Source organism: Octodon degus, unplaced genomic scaffold (genome assembly GCF_000260255.1).
Source record: "Octodon degus isolate 3935 unplaced genomic scaffold, OctDeg1.0 scaffold00378, whole genome shotgun sequence".
Lineage (NCBI taxonomy): Eukaryota > Metazoa > Chordata > Mammalia > Rodentia > Octodontidae > Octodon > Octodon degus.
Window position 1 is genome coordinate 660,344 of NW_004524954.1, and position 21,341 is coordinate 681,684.

Below are 21,341 nucleotides of genomic sequence, written 5' to 3' on the forward strand. Positions count from 1 at the left end.
AAGAATGAACTTATGTAATGTCCAAAATTTGTGCTCATTCAACCATTCATTTTGTTTGTTTCACTTGCTTTTTGTAGTGATGCCAGAAAAGGAACTCAGAACCTTATGCTTGCCAGGCAGGTGATGCACTCTTGAGCTGTATCTTCAGCCCACTGCACTCTTTTAAAGAAAGACATTTTTAGTTAATTTTATTGGTACATTTTTTATTTTTTAAGGAAAATATAAATTAGAATTAAAACAAAAAATTACAAGTGATACAGATATTTTTTACCGATTAATAGGACAGTTTCAATAATTAATAAATTGAATCTTGTTATCTTCTTAGTGGTTATTCATAGTAAAAGATGAAGACATGATATCCTGTCCAAACACTATTAGTACAAATCTTTCTTCTTATTAAGAAAAAGTAGCTGTATATCTATCCTATTCTGTATATACAGATACAAAATGGTCCTTCCTTTGTGTCCTCTTTTTTTGTTTAGTTTTGTTAGAGATGGGTATTACATTGCCACTTAATATTGTAGGTGTGTGAATTCAGCAATATAATATAATATAGTGCAGTAGTCCATAATAGTAGAGGGTTATTTGTAGGACTGGCAATGTGAGGAATTGTTGACTTGAGCCTTTCACAACTCAGCATATTAATATTGCTCTACTTTTTTTTTGGCAGAATAGGGGATTGAACTCAGACCCTTGAGCTTGCTGGGGAAGCAATTGTTCTACTGAGCATCTCCCTGACGCCAGCTTTACTTTTTATACCCCGTTTTTATGCTTTTCTGCTGGATTGTTAAGACAAATATAAGTCAAGATCTATATAATAAAAAAGTATATTTTGTGTGATACACATTTTAAATTAACAAATTAATATTAATTTCACTGTACTTTTTAAAAATACATCTTGTTGTCTGCCAACCAGTTATTCATGTTACCAGATATATGCATGTAAAATTGGAAGAAGAAAGAAAAAAGAAAAAAATGTACTAGAAATTAAGAAGAGAAAAAGAGCAAACAATGGAAAAAAGGAGACAAACAAATAAAAACATTAAGGGGCTAGGGAGATGGCTCAATGGAATAAGCGCTTCCCTGGCAAGCGCAAGGGCCTGAGTTCAATCCCCGGTTCTGAAAAAAAAAAAAAAAGACAAATAAAAACATTAATTGCTTATTTCCATAGACCAGCAAAAATACACAGTACAGTTGTCCAAAGCATCCTGCTTACATATTTAGATGAATCTCTTTACCACACTCACTCTCCTGTCCTTCATATCATCTCAGTAATTCTTTCCTTTTGAAGTAGTTCATTCCCTTTTCCCAGTATCTATGGTACACTTCAGATTACATTTTCCACTTTGAGCTTTTCACACAGAGGAGACAATAAAGTGTTCGAGAATGAAGGTCTGATTTATTTCACTTATATGTATGTTCTTTAGAAGCATCCATTTACCAACAAAATATTCAAATTTACCCCGATTTATAGCCAAATAATCCTCCATTGTGTAATTATACAAAACGATCACATTCTGCTTAGGGAATTTGTATCTACACCAAACATATTTTAATTCTTCTTTTTTCCTCCCCAATCTCCAGTCTCTTTAGTGCCTGTTCTTCATTATGGAATGTTACATGTGTATAATTATATTTTTTTCAAATCAAATTGTAAGATAGTTTCAAGAATTAACACATTGCATACTGTCTTCCTAGTGGTTATTTATTATACAAGATGCAGACATGATATACTATTTAATATTAGAACAAATGCTTTTCATTGAATTAAGAGAATGTAGCTATGTATCTATACGAACCATTTTGAATACACAGATACAAAATGGTCATTAATCTGTATGCCCTTTTTTGTTATTTTTTATTTTTTCCAGAATTTTATGGAGAAACAAATAGCAATGAGACAGTTTCAAACAAAATTGGTAGGACAGCTTCAATAATTAACACATTGCATACATTCTTCCTAGTGGTTAATTGCTGTACAAGATATGGATATGATATGCTATTTGCAAACACCACTACAACAAATCCCCTTATTCATTAAGAAAATGTAACTACATATCTATCTTAATCACTTTGAATACACAGACACAAAATGGACATTCATTTGTATCCCCTTTCTTTTTAAGTTCCACTATTTGAATATTAGAAGTGTGTAAACACAGCAAAATATAGTAAAATGTCCAGTAGCCAATAATAGTATTAGGTCATCCACTTGACTGGAAATGAAAGAAATTTTTGACCTGAGTCCCCTACAGTTAAACATAACAGCATGGCTTTGCTTCTTATACTTCGTTTTTATAATTTTCTGCTAGATGGTTAACACCAAGATAAAGCAGAACTTATGAAACAAGAGTTGGAGCTTTCAGGTCTGATAAATTTAGTGAAATCCCCTCAGGATTTATCCTGAGATCCTGAACCTCAGATTGTAGAACCTTTGTCAGTGTCAGCCATGTGGATGAGTCACGGCCATTGTTTGGCGAATGTGCTCTCTGTGAAAGCCTGAGAGAATGTTTTCTCTCCATGTGACTCTCCTTAGGCACACTCTACATCATCCATCACTTTCTTCTTTAGCCCCATAATCTCCTTGATCAGAAAATTTGGGACACTACCGAGTTACATGACATTACAGTACAAGTTTTCAAATGTTCTGAGTATTAATTGACCATGGAAGGCTAGGGACAAAATGTTGGCTTTCCTTGCAGTCCTCCTTTTTCTCTAATTTGCTCCGCAAACTTAGGTTGCTAACCATGAAAAAGACAAGTTTATTGTTATTACCTTACAACTTAGGCTGTTAAGCTTAACCTCACTATCTGTCTGTATATCAAACATTTTAGGCATAACATGCAACAGGTATTTTTCATCAATTATTGATATGTTGAACTTTAAATCCTTACAGAATATGACAAAAATAATTTAAAAATTAGAATATATTTTAAAAAATAGACATAAAGAATTATATACTTATGTTTACACATAAGTCCAAAAATCTAACCATATACAACCTTGAAACAGGACAGTCCCACAATAAACTCTTTTGTGTCTCTTGCCTTCATTCACAATCCCCTTATTTTTGAACAATCATCTATCTAAGAGACTGCATAACAGCAACTGGCATGTAATGACAAGAAGCCCGTATTCAGAAGACCAGAATGACAGGAACTCCAAGCATGAAACTACTATTACAGATTACCATCTGTAGTGCAGTTGCTTATTTCACAGGTATCAGTATATATATATCTAGGATGAGAATCTTTCCAATTAACTGCTAGACTCAAAAATCTTCTGGAGATTCTCAGGATCATTACCTTGCCCATCTTCTACATATAATTGCATTACTTGACATTGTCATGTTTCCTAGCTCTTCTTTCCCTCTCTTGATTAGTTAGTCTTCAAGAACCTGCTTTCCTTTTACTTGTATTATACATTTTTATTTGTATTTCTTCTTTTGAGTTCTTATACTAGGGAAACTATATGATATTTACACATGTGTGTGTGGTTTATTTCACTTATAGGTATATGCTCAAGTGGCATCCACTTCAATAAGAAGGCTTCAAGTTTATCATTCTTAAAAGCTGGATAATACTCCATTGTGTAAAAATACCACATCTTTTTCAAGCATTGCTCAGGTGATGGGCATCTTGGTTGTTTCCAAGATTTGGCTATCACAAATATTTGTCCTGTAAACGTAGGCACACATATATTACTATGATATGTTGTTTTCAGATCATCCGGGAAAATTCCCAGTAGAGGAATAGCTAGTTTAAATGGGATTTCCAGTCCAATTTTTCTAAGGAGTCTCCACAGTGATTTCCATAACAGTTGGACCAGTCTACATTCCCATCTGCAGTGGAGAAGGGATCCTTTTCAGCACAGCCTCTCCAACATTTGTTGTTGGGTGATTTCTTTATGATAGACCTTCTTTCTCTGGTGAGCTGATATCTCAATGTAGTTTTAATTTGCATTTCACGAATGGCTAGCGATGTGGAGCATTTTTTCATATATTTATTCGCTTCTTTAATTTTATCCTCTGAGAAGCGTGTGTTCATCTCGGATGCCCATTTCTGGATTGGGTCTTTAAATTTTGGGGACCTAGTGTTTTTCAGTTCTTTATAAATTTGAGAGAGCAGACCTCTGTCTGAGTAGTTATTTTTCATGATTTTTTTCTGAATTTGTGGGTTGCCTTTTCACTTTGTTGGTAATTTCTTTTGACGTGAAAAAACTTCTGAGTAAGAGCATGTCCTCATGTTTAATTCTTTCAGCTGTTTCCCATGTGATTTGATTTTTGTTCATGAACTCTTTGCGTACCCCTATGTCTTCAAGAGTTCCTCCTACTTTCGCTTCCAGGAGATTTAGTGTCTCTGCTTTAATGTTTAGATCTTTAATCCATTTTGACTTTAGTTTAATGCATGGTGATAGACCTGAGTTAACCTTATTTTTCGGCATGATGAGAGCAAGTTTTTCCAGCACAATGTGTCAAAGAGGCTATCTTACTTCCAGCGAGTATGTTTGGCCCCTTTGTCAAAGATAAGTTGGCTGAGTGTGTTCGTAGGGGCTTCAATGTCTTCTAATCTATTCCATTGATCCTCAGGTCTATTTTGTTGCCAGTGCCATACTGATTTTATCAGAGTCCCTGTAGTATAATTTCAAGTCAGGAATGGTAATGCCTCCTGCCTTGTCTTTATTGTCCAGGATTCCCTTTGCTATTCTAGTTTTTTAGTGGTTCCAGATAAATTTTAGGAATGATTGATCTAGCTCTGTGATGTATATCAGTGGTAGTTTGATAGGGATTGCATTAAATCCGTAGAGCAATTTTGGGAGTATGGCCATATTCACAATGCTGTTCTTCCTATCCAGGAGCATGGAATATCTTTCCATTTTCTGAAATCCCCCACGATCTCTTTTTTCTGAGTACTGTAATTTTCCTTGAAAAGATCTTTGACTTCTTTAGTTAGATGAATTCCAAGGTATCTCATTTTCCTCAGCTATTGTAAAAGGTATTATTTCTATAATTTCCCTCTCAGTGTGTTTGTTGGCTGTGTAGAGGAATGCTATTGACTTTTGGGTATTGACTTTATAACCCGCTATGCTACTGAATTTCTGTATTAATTCTAGTAGCTTCTTGATGGAGTTTTTTGAGTCTTCCAAGCAAAGTATCATGTCTTCTGCAAATAAGGATAATTTAACTTCTCCTCTACCTATTCTTATTCCTTTTATTTCTTTCTCTTGTCTAATGGCTGTAGCTAATGATTCCAGAACTATATGGAATAGGGGTGGCGATAGAGGACGTCCTTGTCTTGTAGCATATCTAAGAGTAAAAAATTTCCGTTTTTCCCCATTTAGGATTATGTTAGCTGTTGGATTTTCATAAATGGCTTTTACCAGATTGAAGTAGAGGCCATCTATTCCAATTTTCTGTAGTACTTTGAACATGAATGAGTGTTGGACTTTGTCAAATGTCTTTTCTGCATCAATGGAGATGATCATGTTGTTTTTAGATTTTGCTCTATTGATACAGTGTATTACATTGGTAGATTTTCGAATATTGAACCATCCTTGTATCACGGGGATGAATCCTACCTGGTCATGGTGTATGATCTTCTTGATGATTTGCTGTATTCTATTTGCTTATATATTTTTAGGAATTTTGGCATCTGTGTTCATGAGGTAGATTGGCCTGTAGTTCTCTTTCTTAGTTGTGTCTTTCCCTGGTTTTAGTATCAGTATAATACTTGTCTCCAGGAATGATTTTAGGAGGATTGTTTCCTCTTCAATTTCATGGAAGAGTTTGAGGAGTATAGGGGCTACATCTTCTGTAAATGTCTTTTAGAATTCAGATCCTTCCAGATCTGGACTTTTCTTTGAGGGTAGTTTTTTAACTACATCTCATATTTCATTGGCTGTTTTTGTTCTATTCAGAGTGATTACATCTTGTTGATTCAGTTGTGGTAATTTGTACCTTCCTAGGAATCTGTCCATTTCTTCTGTGTCATCTATTCTGTGAGAGTAAAGATTCTCAAAGTAGTCATTTCTAATTTTCTGAATTTCCACTGGGTCTGTGGTAATTACAACCTTTTCATTCCTTGTTGCTTGTATTTGAATTTTTTCTTTCCTCTTTTTGATGAGGTTAATAGAGGCTTATTGATATTATTTAATATTTCAAAGAACCAGCTTTTTGCTTTTTAAATTCTTTGTATTGTTTTCTATGACTCAATTGAATTAATTTCTCCTATAATCTTTATGATTTCCTCTTGTCTTTGGCCTCTGGGTTTGGCCTGCTCTTCCTTTTCTAGCTTTTGAAGATGCAGCATTAAGGTATTTACTTGTTGCCGTTCTGTTTTCCTAATCTGTGAATTCACTGATATGAATTTCCCTCTGAGAACTGCTTTCGTTGTATTCCATAAATTACGATAAGTTGTGCTTGAGTTTTCATTGAATTGTAGATATTGCTGAATTTCTTGATTAATTTCATCTGTGACCCATTGGTTGCTGAGTAGGGCATCATTTAATTTCCATGTATTTACAGTTTTCTTCTGGTATATTTATCATTCTTTTCCAGTTTCATTGCACTGTGGTCAGATAATGTGCATGGGATAATTTCTGTTTTCTTACAAATTCTTAATCTTGACCTATGAACCAGTATGTGGTCTATTTTAGAAACTGACCGATGTGCAGTTGAGAAAAATGTGTATTCAGCTGTGTTTGGGTGGAACACTCTGTATATGTTCACCAAGTCCATTTGTTTCAAACTCTGGTTCAGTTCCGTTATTTCTTTCCTAAGTTTTTGTCTGGTTGACCTATCTTTCAGAGATAAGGGTGTGTTAAGATCTTCTGTTAAAATTGTGGTATTAGATATTAGATTTTTCATGTCCATTAAGATTTGCTTCATATAGTTGGGCGCTCCCGTGTTTGGTGCATACATATTTACGAGTGTTACCTCTTCCTCTTTAATTTGTCCCCTAACCAGTATATAGTGGCCTTCTTTATTTCGCTTGATCATTGTTGGTTTGAAGTTGAGACTGTCTGAGAATAGGATTGCTACCCCTGCTTTTTTCTGAGGTGCTGGGGCATGTAGTATTTTGTTCCATCCTTTGACTTTCAGCCTATGAATGTCTTGTATACAGCATATTGTTGGATTTTGTTTCCTAGTCCACTGTGTCAGTGTATTTCTCTTAATTGGTGAAGTGAGACCATTTCCATTCATGGTTAGAATTGAGATGTATTGACTTACGATTGACATGCTATTTACCTGTTGTCATTTTCTCCTTTGTTTAATTGATTGCTCTATTTAGTTGTTTTTTTCTGATCTCATTCGTGGAGTTCTGATCATTTTGGTCCCTCTCTAGAACATCTTTCAGTAGCCTGTGTAGTGTTGCCTTTGTCATCACAAACTTCTTTAGCTGTTCTTTGTCATGGAAGTATTTCACTTCTCCATCAAACCTGAAAGAGAGTTTTGCAGGGTTTAGTATTCTTGGCTGGAATTTGTATTCATAGAGCACTTGAAGTACTCTGCTCCATGCTCTTCTTGCCTTCATGGTTTGTGAAGAGACGTCGGCCATATTTCTGATTGGTTTTCCTTTGAATGTGATCTACTTCTTTTCTGTATCAGCTTTCAGTATATTATTCTTGTTTTGAATTTTTGGGATCTTGACTACTGTATGTCTCTGTGTGTTTTTTATTGGTTTCAGGTTAATTGACATTCTGTACCCTTCAATTACCTGAATGTCAGATTGTTTCCTCATATTTGGGAAGTTTTCTGCTATTACTTCTGCCCATATTTTTTGAATGTTATTTGTATTTACTCCTTCTTTCTCAGTAATGCCTATTAGTCTCACATTGCTCATCTTTGCATTATCTTACAGGTGATGGATTATTCTTTCCTGCATCCTCAATGTTTTTAAGAGATAGGTATTATCTTTTCACTAGCTGCACCAGGATCCTCAAGATCTGAAACTCTGTCTTCACTTTCACATAAAAGATTTTGCAAGCTTGTGATTGAGAGTTTCATTTCTTCTATATCTCTTTGACTCTGCTTCATGCGATTTATTTCTTTCCTGTATTGCTCATTCAAGGAATCCGTCATTTTTCTAATCTCCTCTACTTTTTTTTTATCAATATTTTCCTTAGAAGCAGTTTTAAATTATTTTGGTGCAGTGTTTATTTCTGATTGGGTTTCCTCCCTATGTTTCTGTAGTTGCTTCTTTTCTTCCGATGCTATGATTTCTGAGAATTCTTTTTTTATTTCAGAAAAGAATTACGCTCTATGTTCCCCTATATCTTTCTGCTGTTGCTTATTTACTCTGAACGCTATTAATTCATGCACTTGAGCCAAGCTAGTGTCCTCTGCCCTTGGTCTGGGTTGGTTTTGGGTTTCCTCCATATGTTTCTGCATTTGATTCTTTTCTGCAGATATTATTATTTCAGGGATTTCTTTTTTATTTCCAATCTGAGTTCCTCAGATTGGAATACCTTTCTGCAGCTGTTTCTTTATTTCAGAGGCCGCTGCTTCATTGCTTTCATCTGTGTGATTTCCAATTTGTTCTGTGTTAGTGTCCTCTGCACTTGTTACTGGTGGGCTTGCATTCTGAGGTTGCATTTTGTTCCTTCTCATCATTTTGTGTATCACTGTCTTCTGACCTTTCTTGTAGATCTTTGTTGCATTTATAACCTTAGCACGTACTGAAGTTTTGGTGCAGATCTAAAATGTTTGGATTTATCTAGCTTGCTTGGCTTGGGTTTGGCTGCTGTGCTAAGTTCCTTCCTGCTGCTGCCGTTGAGGGTGAACCTGTTGTGCCCCTCTGGCACCATGTTTTGCTCCTGGACTAGTTGGGTGGTTCTATCTTTTACACTCTCCCTGGGATTGCAGATACATGGTTTCACCCCAGTCCTGTATGCCAGGCCTGAGCTGAGCCTGGAGGAGACATGTTGGAGTAGTGGGGAAAGGCAGCTCTCCCACTCACTCACCAGTCCTTGGATAGGACTGGGTCTGGGGGTTCCTAAAACCTGCCAAAATTCCTACTGGGTCAGCAGGGTAGGGGAATTATTGCAGAGTGGTGGAGGACATCCCAAAGGGTGGAAGAGGGTCTCACCCACGCTGCGCCTGGGCTGGAACTAGTATTATGTCCCGCCGACGCAGGGTAGTCGGAAACTCTCCCACACACTCACTGCTCTTGGCCTAGGACTGAGTCTGGGGGTTCTCAGACAGGGACAGAAATTCCTACTCGGAGGGTGGGGTGGGGCAGGTGCTCCTGCGTGATGCAGGGCTTCCCATGGGGTTTTTTGCTCTTGTTGATGAGGTTAGGTAGGGGCTTTTTGATTTTATTTAATCTTTCAATGAACCATATTTTTGCTTTTTTAATTCTTTGAATTGTTTTTGTCATCTCAATTGAATTAATTTCTGCTCTAATCTATATGATTTTTTTCCGTCTTTGGCCTCTGGGTTTGGTTTGCTCTTCCTTATCTAGTTGCTGAAGATGCAGCATTAGGGTATTTATTTGTTCTCATTCTGTTTTCTAATGTGCGAATTCACAGCTGTGAATTTCCCTCTTAGAACTGCTTTCATCGTATCCCATAAATTCTGATAAGTTTTGCTTCAATTTTCATTGAATTGTAGATATTGTTAAATTTCTTGTTTGATTTAATCTGTGATCCATTGGTTGTTTAGTAGGGTGTCATTAATTTTCCATGTTTTTAAGGTTTCTTTCTCTTTTCTATTGTCATTTATTTGCAGTTTCATTGCACTGTGGTCAGATAATGTGCATGGGATAATTTCTGTTTTCTTATGTAGACTTAAGCATGACCTATGGAACAGTATATGGTCTATTTTAGAAAATTATCCATATACAGCTGATAAAAAATATGTATTCAGCTGTGTTTGGTTTGAACACTCTGTATATGTCCACCAAGTCTGTTTGCTTCAAGCTCTGGTTCAGTTCTGTTATTTCTTTGCTAAGTTTTTGTCTGGTTGACCTATTTTTTGGATAAAGAGGTGTTCAGGTCTCCTGTTAAAATTGTGGTATTGGATATTAGATTTTTTAATGTCGATTAAGATTTGCTTTATATAGTTGGGTGCTCCCGTGTTTGGTGCATACATATGTATGAGTGTTACCTCTTCCTCTTGAATTTTTCCCCTAACCAGTATGTAGTGGCCTTCTTTATTTTGCTTGATCATTGTTGGTTTGAAGTTGAGACTGTCTGAGAATAGAATTGCTACCCCTGCTTTTTTCTGAGGTGCTGGGGAATATATTATTGTGTTCCATCCTTTGACTTTCAGCCTATGAATATCTGTATGAACTAAATTTGTTTCTTGTGTACATAGTATTGTTGGATTTTGTTTCCTAATCCACTCTGCCAGTCTATTTCTCTCAACTGGTGAACTGAGTCCATTTACATTGATGGTCAAAATTGAGATGTATTTACTCATGATTGATGTGTTGTTTATCTGTTGTCATTTACTCCTTTTTCTCCTGCTTTTAATTGCTTGCTCTATTTAGTTGGTTGCTTCTGATCTCATTTGTGGAGCTCTGATCATTTTGTTCCCTGTCTAGAACATTTTGCAGTAGCCTGTGTAGGGTTGGCTTTGTCATCATTAAATTCTTTATCCATTCTGTTTCATGAAAGTATTTCACTTCTCCATCAAACTTGAAAGAGAGTTTTGCAGGGTATAGTAGTCTGGGCTGAAATTTGTTTTCATAGAGGACTTGAATTACTCTGCTCCATGCTCTTCTTGCCTTCATGGTTTGTGAAGAGAAGTTGGGCATACTTTTGATGGATTTTCCCTTGAATGTGATCTGTTTCTTTTCTCTAGTGGCTTTCAGTATACTATTCTTGTGCTGAATTTCTGGGATCTTTACTATCATATGTCTCGATGTGTTTTTCATTGGGTTGAGGTTACTTGGCATTCTTTATGCTTCAGTTACCTGAATGTCAGATTGTTTCCTCATATTTGGGAAGTGTTCTGCTATTATTCTGCCCATATTTTTTAAATTTCATTTGTATTGAGTCCTTCTTTCTCATTGATGCCTATTAGTCTTACATTGTTCATCTTTGCATCATCTTGCAGGTGATGAATTATTGTTTCCTGGGTCCTAGTTGTTTTTTAGAAATCCTTTCTTACCTTTTCACTATCTGAATCAGCATCTTTAAGATCTGAAACTTTGTCTTCACTTTCACTTAAACGGTATTGCAAACTTATGATTGAAATTTTAATTTTCTCTATATATGTTTGACTCTCCTTCATGAGATCTATTTCTTTCCTGTATTGCTCATTCAAGGAATCCGTCATTTTTCTAATCTCCTCAATTTTTATCAATGTCTTCTTTAGATCTAGTTACACATTCTTTTACTGCAGTGTTTATTTCAAATTGTGTTTCCTCCCTATGTTTCTATAATTGATTCTTTACTTCAGATGGTATGAATTCTGAGAATTCTTTTTTTATTTCAGAAAATAATTGTGCTGTGAGTTCATTTATAACTTTCTGCTGTTGCTTATTTACTATTGACTCTATTAATTCGTACATTTGAACTGAGGTAGTAGAAAAGAATTCCACTCTGAGATCCTCTATGATTTTCTGCTGTTGCTTATTTACTATCAACACTATTCATTCATACATTTGACCCTAGCTAGTGTCCTCTGCACTTATTCTGGGTGGTCATTGGATTTCCTCCATATGTTTCTGCATTTGATTCTTTACTGCAGATGTTATTAATTCAGGGATTTCTTTTTTCATTTCCAATCTGAGTTCCTCTATACTTTTCTGCAGCTGTTTCTTTATTTCAGAAGTCATTGATTCATTGTTTTCAGCTGTGTGATTCCCAATTTGTTTTGTGTTAGTGCCCTCTGCACTTGTTATGGTTGGGCTTGGCTTCTGAGAATGCATTTTGTTCCTTCTCATCATTTTGTGTAGCACTGTCTTCTAACTTTTTTTGTAGATATATGTTGCAGTTATACCCTTCTCACCTACTGAAGTTCAGGTGCAGATCTACAATATTTGGCTTTATCCAACTGTGCCTCGCTTGGGTCTGGGTGCTGTGCTCACCTCTTTCCTGTCCCTGACCTTGGGGGTGAATATTTTGTGCCCCTTTGGCAAGATGTTCTGTTCCTTTACTAGCTGGTTGTTTCTGTCCCCTACCCTGTCTGCAGGGATTGCACCTGCACAGTTTCACCGAAGCCTGTATACCAGGCCTGAGCTGAGTCTGGAGGGGACAGATGGAGTAGGTGGGAGAGGCAGTTCTCCCACCCACTGACTGGGCCTGGGCAATGACTGTATCTGTGCCTTCTTGGAATGCAGCAGAAATTCCTACTCAGCAGGTGGGGTGTGGAGCGGTACCATGGAATGATGGGGGGCTTCCCAATTGGGTGGAAGAGGGTTTCACCCATGCTGGGCCTAGACTGGGACCAGTTGCTCCCTCTGGGGCAGGGTATCCTGAAGCCCTCACACTCAGCAGGTCTGGGCTAGGACTTGGTCTGGGTGTTCCCAGAATGAGGCAGAAATTCATCCTCATTGTGTGGGGTAGGGGAGGTTCTGCGGAGTGTTTGTTGGTGTTCCAAGGGGTGGAAGAGGTTCTCACCCAAGCTGTGCCTGTGTGGGTCCAGTAGATCCCGTTGGCACAGGGTAGCTGGAAGCTCTCCCACACACTCACTGTGCCTGGGCTAGGACTGGGTCTGGGGCTTCCTGGACCGTGGCAGAAATTCTTACTCCTCAGGCGGGGTATGGGTGTTCTGCGGAGTGTTCGGGGCCATCCCAAGGGTGTGGAAGAGGGTCTCACCCATGTTGCACCTGGGATGTCCCGCCTGCGCAGGGTAGCCCAAAAACTAGAAAATGTTTAAAATGATAAGTAATTTCTGATTAATGTAAGGGGGATTGAAAATTGATCTGTAAATGTTCTATTTCAGATATGGAAATAGTTTATTTTATTTCACTCAAAGTCTCTTTATTCTCTGAGTTTAGCATGTCTTATTTCTTCCAGTATAGGTCATCTAACGTTTTGACTGATTTGTAATCAGTATTTTATAATAAACTTTCCCATTCCAAGTGCACAATATCCAGCAGTCACAACTTAAAGCAAGAGACATTTAATTTATCTCCTGGTCTCAGAAAATTCATTATGAGGTCAACAGAAACATGATGGCTGAATGGCATTGTGGAATAAAGATACATATTTCATGAATGAATAGAAGTAGTAGTGGAAAACAGTACCATAGGGGAAGAGGGAAGAAACTGACATAGACCCCAACACCATGCCTCCATGAGTTATGCAGAGATACCCACAACTGTGCTTTGCTAATGTCCAGAGAGAATCCCAAAGTCAGTCAACTTGACAGTGCACGCTAACCACTGAAATGTTTACTTTTTCGTGTTATTACAGAAAATCTTCAAAATATGAAGAAATTTGTTTAGTGTTGCTGTGTTATTATTATTTTGTTTTTTGGAACTGGGGATTGAACTCAGATCCTTGCATTTGCCAGTCAAGCGCTTATCCTACTGAGCCATCTCCTCCGCCCCTTGCTGTGTTATTAACGAAATTTTCTTTCACTTTGGTGGTGAAATATCTTTCCCCTTTAGAAATAACTTTTTCCTTCACTGCTGATTATCTATTGTATTATTGATTTCATTTTTGATTCAGAACATTGTCAATGCTTACATCCTTAGAGGAAAAGTCTTATGAATTGCATCCTGGTATGATTATTTAGAACACAAACTAGTTGAATTGGTTACACACACAGGAAATTTTAGTTACTTGGGAGGCCAAGGAGTAGGATGTAAGTTAAAACAGTCTGGTTAATTAATAAGACCTGTATAAATAAATAATTAAATAAGGCTGAGGGTTTAGCTCAGTGATAGAGGAACCCTGGATTCTATCTCTAGAACAGAAGAGAAAAAAAGAAGCACTTGGTTCAGCTGTCTTTACTCATCCTGGAGCTGTTCAAGTTTAGTCCAATTGTCTATACCTCATGGAGTTTTAGTTCTGTAAAAATGCTAAAAGAGAGGGCCTGGGATATGGCCCAGTAGGATAAGCTCTTGCCTGGCAAGTATAAGGACATGAGTTCAACCCCCAGTTCTGCAAAAAATGCTAAAAGAATATGTATCTTTTATAATTTTTAAGGGTTAAATGAAATATTTTCTAGGAAACATTTGCTGTAGAATTTTTGATGCTTCCTAGATCTCTCTTTATACACTTTTGATTTTCAAGAAATTACCATAATAACGTGCTTTCAAATATCCTCAAATTCCATAATACTTTCTTACAGTGGAAAGGGTGATTTTGATTTGCCTTTTACTGATTATGAATGACAGAGTTGTATTCTTACGTACTTGTTGGTCCTTATATGACTTGTTTGGAGAAGTATGTATTTATAGCTCTACAAAGTAAGTACCAATAATAAAACCTATAAATTTCTCAGCATAGTGTAATTTAAATCTTACACTCAAGAATAGAAACATGAAGGAATTCCCATATAATTTAAGCAATAAGTTGAACTGCATGAAACCTACCTAATTTTGGGTTATAATAAATACAGATAAGCATTATGTCCTAATGTCATTCCACTGACTTTAACTCTACTGGCAAATTTGTGTAAGAAGAGAAGTCATGCTGTTGATTTTATATATCCCTTACTTATTCACATTCTTCAGAATACTAAGCAAACATGAACAAAAGTTAAGAGAGACATATACAATAATAGTAGACAAATGTCTAATGTGAAAAACTGCTTAAAATCAATAGAAAATCATACTTGAAGGGGATTAGTCTGCCATTATTTATTTTAGCATTTTAACTTGTAGTGATTTTGTATTCTTTCAAAATATTAAAAATTAGCATTGCTTGTCATTTTGCTCTGTCCACAACATTATATGCAGTCATATGATAGCAGTAAGAACTACAACTTGGAAGGACTGAAAACAGGAGTAAATGTGGAAAAGTTAGAAAGAAGAAAAATACCTACCATTTACGGAGACATTAATATGAGTTAATTGTATCTTCATGATTGCAAAATTAGTTTTAAGAAGATAAAATTTAATGAAGAAAAATATTTTGTAAAATTTAAATTACCAAGTTATTTAAGTCCCAGGTATCTTCTTTTGTGTATGAAGTTCCTACAATACATTCTTACACAGAACTTTATCCTTGTTAAATTTTTTCAGATATGGAATAAAATCTAATATATTTGAATGCAAAAGTTAAACAAAAACCTTCCTGTTGTTATTTTAACAATAGATTTTAAGGTTATAAAATAAACTTCATACAAGCACAGTATGCCTGAGTGCTAAGCTTCTGATACACTAAGATATTTCAAACATTTTAAGATCAATTCCTTATTTATCAAATTATGTTAAAGTACTGCATATACTTCAAGGAAATATACCATATATATTTTAAGGAAAAGAATATTCAATAGTATTATATTTTTGTCCTTTTCTTTAGGAAGACTGTGAAAGTGTGTTTTCTTATCAAAATATCCATACTACAATAAGCATTTTCACACCTATGACAGGTATATATCTTGTTATTTTTATTATTTGTAAATGAAATAATCTTCATGCAATCAGAGTGTTAAATGATAAAATTCCTTAATATATGAAAAGGAGGTCAAGGGGTATAGCTCAGTGGTACTGCACCTACCTGGCAAATGCAAGGTCCTAAGTTTAATTCTCAGAACAAACACATATACACACACAAAACAAAGTTGTTCAATATATCAAAAGTAACAAGGAAGGCTGGCCAGATAGCTCAGCGGACTAAAGCATCTGCTTAGGCAGATGCAGGAACTGGGGTTTGATCCCTAGCACCACATGCCATGCTGGCCCCACCCCCAGGTGCACTGAAACAGCAATTGAGATTGGGCGTGGTGGCGTGTGCCTGTAATCCCAGAGCTTGAAAGGCTGAAAACAGGAGGATCACTATGAGTCTGATCTGTGTAATGAGACCCTATAGGCCCTGTACTAAATACATAAAAAAGTAACAATGCGATTGCCAGGATAATAAAGTATTGAATATTTTGTAAAAACTCTAGAATTTTCCTCTATTCTTATTGATTCTGAATGTAAAGAGCATTGCATGGGCTGGCCAGATAGCTCAGTGGACTAAAGCACCTACTTAGGCAGAGTGCAGGGATGAGGGTTCAATCAACTACCTGCTGTGCCAGCCCCACCCCCAGGGCATGCTGAGATGGTACTTGAGACTGGGCATGGTGGCGCATGCCAGTAATGCCAGCGCTTGGGAGACTGGAAACAGGTGGATCACTAGAATCCGACCTTTGTAGTGAGACCCTGCAGACCCTGTACTAAATATATTAAACAAAAGAGCATTGCACATGACAGAGTGGTTACCTGAGAATGTGTATGTATGTGTGTGTGTGCATTTGTGTGTGTGCGTGTGTTGTATGTGTGTGTGTGTTTGGATATCCACTATATTCCCTTTTCTGTATTTTTAGGGAAGGGTCTACAGGTTGTTGAAGGTCTCACTATTACACCAGACTCGTAGTGATCTACCTGTTCACAGCCTCCCAAGAGCTGGGATTACAGGTAAGCACCACCAAGCCAAATCTCAATGGCCATCTTAGTGTGCCCCAGGGGTGGGGCCAGCAAACTAGGCCCGGGGTTCGAAATCCCAGCCCCTGCACCGTCTAGCAGGTGCTTTAATCCGCCGATAAATACAAAGGCTTCAAGTTCATCATTCCTTATAGCTGAGTAATACTCCATTATATAAAAATATCACATCTTCTTCATCCATTTCTCAGGTGATGGGTATTTTGGTTGTTTCCAAGATTTCGTTATCAAGAATTGTGCTGCTATAAACATAGGTGCACATATATCACTATATGATGTTTTCAGTTCCTCTGGGAAAATTCCCAGTATGGGGATAGCTGGTTTGAATGGGATTTCCAGTCCTGGTTTTTTAAGGAGTCTCCACACTGATTTCCATAATAGTTGCACCACTCCAGTGGTGAAGGGTTCCTTTTTCTCCACAGCCTTTCCAACATTTGTTGTTGGTTGATTTATTTATGATAGCAATTGAAGCCACTGACTTAATAAATTTTTTCTAGATTCAGATTTTTATTACTTTTGTCCAGAAAGCATGATTCAGTATGTAAAACACTATGTTCAGAAATATTTATGGTTTTGAAAATATCTAAGTTAATTTTAATACTAGTAGGCAATAGATCACACTTCGAACTACATTGTCTGAGGAATCTCCATTAAAATTCATTAGATTGGTTAAGATAATCAAAGGTTTCAGAGGTGTTAAGTGATGCTTCAACTATGAGAAAACTGAATTTTGAACTCGTAAATCTAACTAATGACAATAATGGCAATGTGAACATTTCATATTCTGTCATACGTAAAATTTAACTTATAATTTAGAGTAATTTTGTGACATGTCATAGATACTCACTATATTCTATTAATGTGACAGCTAACACTCAATGGATAAGATACTCATCTGTGTCCTTCCTAATAGCGTATATGAAGCTTTGGTGGAATATTTAGATACAACCATAAACACTCATTTTTTTTGCAAAGGTGTTGGTGTTCATATGTTATATATTTCCTTTTGACTGAAAACTTCCTTTATTGCTTCCTATTTTGCACATATGTCAGCAATAAGTTATTTCAGATGTCATAGGTAACATTCTTCCTTTTGTCTTTGTGTTTGAAAGATATTTTCACTTTTTATATGAAGCTATGTTGTCAGTTTTCTTTTTCCAGTAATTTAAAGATGCTGTTCACTATTTTTCTTTCTGGGATTGTTGATCATAAGTAGTGTACGGGCTATTATTTTCTTTATGCTTGTGCATGTAAAATGTTTTCTTGCCATGGCTACTTGAAAATTTACTCTATCATTCATTTAAAATTATTTGACTTCAATGTGTCTTTAATTTCTTTTCTTTGAGTTTTTGATGTTTTGATATTAACTCAGATTGTTGGATCTGTACAATTATATTGCTGATCAAATTCATGCAGTTTTAGTCATCATTTTTCTCAAATATATATTTTCATGTCCTTATCTCTTTAAAGAAGTGTAACTACATGTCTATCAGGTCGCCTGATGTTTTTCCAGGGTTCTGTGATGCATTAATTTTTAAATTTATAATGTCTATGTTTTAAGTTTAATGTCTTCTACAACTTGAATTTTTCTTTTTCTTCTATAATGCACAATATTCTGCAATTTCTATCCAATATGCTTTCTTTACTAAATTTTTCAAATATGGATGTTCAGTTCAAATTTTTATGTTTCACATTCTACTTCAATTTTTGAGTACATAACATGGAATTCAGATAAAATTTTTATGTTTGTGCTCTATATAAAATTTGTGATTGCTGTACAAGATGCAGACATGATATCCTATTTACAAACACTATTACAACAAATCCCTCTATTCATTAAGAGAATGTAGCTATATATCTGTCCTAACCATTTTGAATGCACAGATACAAAAAGGACATTCATTTATATATCCCCTTTTTTGTTTAGTTCCATCATTTGAATATTATAAGTGTGTTAACTCAGCAAAAATATTCTAAAAGAGTCCAGTAATCCATAATAGTATTGGGTCTCCCGCTTGACTGGCAATGTCAGAAGTTGTTGACCTGAGTCTCCTACAGCTTGACATAACAGCATGGCTTTACCAAGCAATGGTCGTGACTCATCCACATGGCTGACACTGACAAAGGATCTACAATCTCAGGATAAATCCTGAGGGGATTTGACTGACCTTATCAGACCCAAAAGCTACAACTCTTGTTTTTACACTTTTAGATTTTTGTAATAAAATGTAGTAAAGGTATTTTGAAACAGTTTGATCATTTTGTTTGGTTAGAATGCAGAAGTGTGTATTACAAGTATAATAATTTCCTAATAACGAGTAAGAGCTTTCTGCTTTCTCTGTCCAAGGACCTGTGAAATATTGAGACTTTCCTATGTTGCTGGTTGTCAGAGTAAATGAAAAGAACTATTACTCTATTATTTTGAAGGTTGTTTTCAAAGTTTTTGCCAATTTCTATATAACTCTCTACACTCATCTTCAGCTGAACACCTTAATGCAGCTCACTCTTTTCCAGGACTCTCTTCTGTAAACTGTATGTGCTTTACTTCACCTATATTGTCAGTTCTTCTTCCTCAACTCAGAGAGTCTTTCTGGCTCTTTTTATGCTCTCATTCTTTGTGCTCTGGAAAATGTCCCATGGCAGAAAGAACCTTTGGACTTATTCGTTTCCTATTTATCAGGAATCATTTGTATTTATCATTCTAATGTTCATTTTCTTGAAAAGTTGATTTATATATAGTCATATATATGAAAACAGAATATCTGTATATAGGGAAATAATCCATATATATGTAGTCTTAATACATATAATATAAATCTGTTCTCATTTCAGTTTTTTGTAAGAAAATGCTTTGTGCACAAGTTAAAGTTAATCAGCAGTGAGAAGATATCTGACCTCTTGGAATGTCAGAAATCATGCAACAGTTTTCCAATAAAAGGCAAAGTTTGATCCCACAGTTAATAATGTATTCACTGAAAAAAACATTTTAATATTATGCAAGCAGATGTCATGTTGCAAGTAGAGCAAACTCATAGACTCAGAATTTACAAACACACATTAATACAAATTCAATGTAAGCCAACTTTTAATTTAGGGGTTTTCAAACCCCTAAATGCTTTCAGAAGCTAAAAGCATTCTAGCTAATCTTTGAGGTGCATTATCATCTATACTTGTACACACCAGCATTCATTTGCAATGTGGGAAAATTTTCAGTATTTGTTTTTCTACTTGGCCACATTTAATTCAACAAATGAAAATAAAAGTTCAGAACAGAACTTTTATAAATTATGCTTCCTTTAGAGCACATGTCTATGATGAATGGAGCCCTAGATTCCATCTCAAGTGATGAAAACATTAAATAAAATAATGAAATAAAATAACTTTGTATTTCCAGAATGTAAAGTCAAAAAAGAGCAAATTATTTTTATATATAAAAAAGAAGTGTTAAGCTTTCATCAGCATAGTTAAAATGATGCCTCATAATTCTGACTAGAAGCTTTTTTAATACAGAGTGCTGTTGCAAGTGTTGTAGCATTTAGAAAATATCTCTGGATGGCTCTGCAGACTCTTCTTCCTCTCACCTCCCTTTGGGGAAGCAGGCAACTCTGGAGTATCAGCCTTGCTTAGGGAAACAGGGTCCAGGTGGCCTGCATCATATAGCAGGGGCAACACTGCCCCTGCTCCTGCCTGCCCCTGGTGGCCCTGGGTTGCTGGCAGTGTGGCCTGTGTGCCCCTGTGGTGCTGTGCTGTGGTTTTGGCTGCTGTGCTAGGCAGTGGGGACGCCAGTAAGAGAAGAGGGGTACTCAGGCTGCAACCATCTCCTTCCTGTTGAGGGAGGCCTGAAGATAAGGGGCAGCACTTGATAGGCACAGATGGGAGAGGCCTGCTGTCCTGGTGGGCTCTCCCTTTTGCCCTTACACAGGATGAAAGGCCTGGGGGTGCTGAACCAGGGTAGGTGACAGTGGGGAGCAGAGATCATGATTAGCTCAGGGCAGTGAACAGGCACAGGGATCAGAGCAGCAGGCCTTGGGTGGGCCTGGTCCTGCTGCCCCCACACACCCCAGTATCAGCCTTGCTTTCCAGGCTGTGCTTAGAGGAGAACCGGCTTCCTGCCTGCTTCCTCCAAGACAATGTGTCCAGAGAAGCTGGGGGAATGGGGTCACCCCACTTCCTGGCAGAGACTGAGACAAAAGCATCATTAAATAAAGACTCCCCCCCAAAAAAGAAAATATCTCTTGAAGAAAGTAAAAAACAATAAAGTAGAAATACTACATGGAAATTTCAGATGGCATGCTGAGGAAAGGGTTTACAGGGAATTTGAATAAAGAATGATGACAACAAGGAGCAGCCTTTTTTTTTTTTCCTCAGAACTGGGAATTGAACTCAGGCCTTTGCACTTGCCAGTTTTATAATGATTATTATAATCTTGGTCATGACTAAATATTTTTAACGAGTAAATTTTTATTTTTTATTTTATTTTATTTTATTTTTTGTGGAAATGGAGATTGAACTCAGACTCTCGCACTTGCCAGGCAAGCACTTATTCTACTGAGCTCTCTCCCCAGCACTCATGAATAAATTGATGGAAATTTATTCAAAATATATGAAACATTTAAGACTTTACTAATAGCATTAATAATGACATGGTGATAGGAGGGAACATGACATATTAATAAGAATAGTGATTGGCTAAAGATAGGGGAAGCATTTTGAGGAAAGATAAAGAAATTTATGAGAACATATGAACGATAAGATAGTTCTATCAAGATTTTCCATGATAGGATAACAGTTATA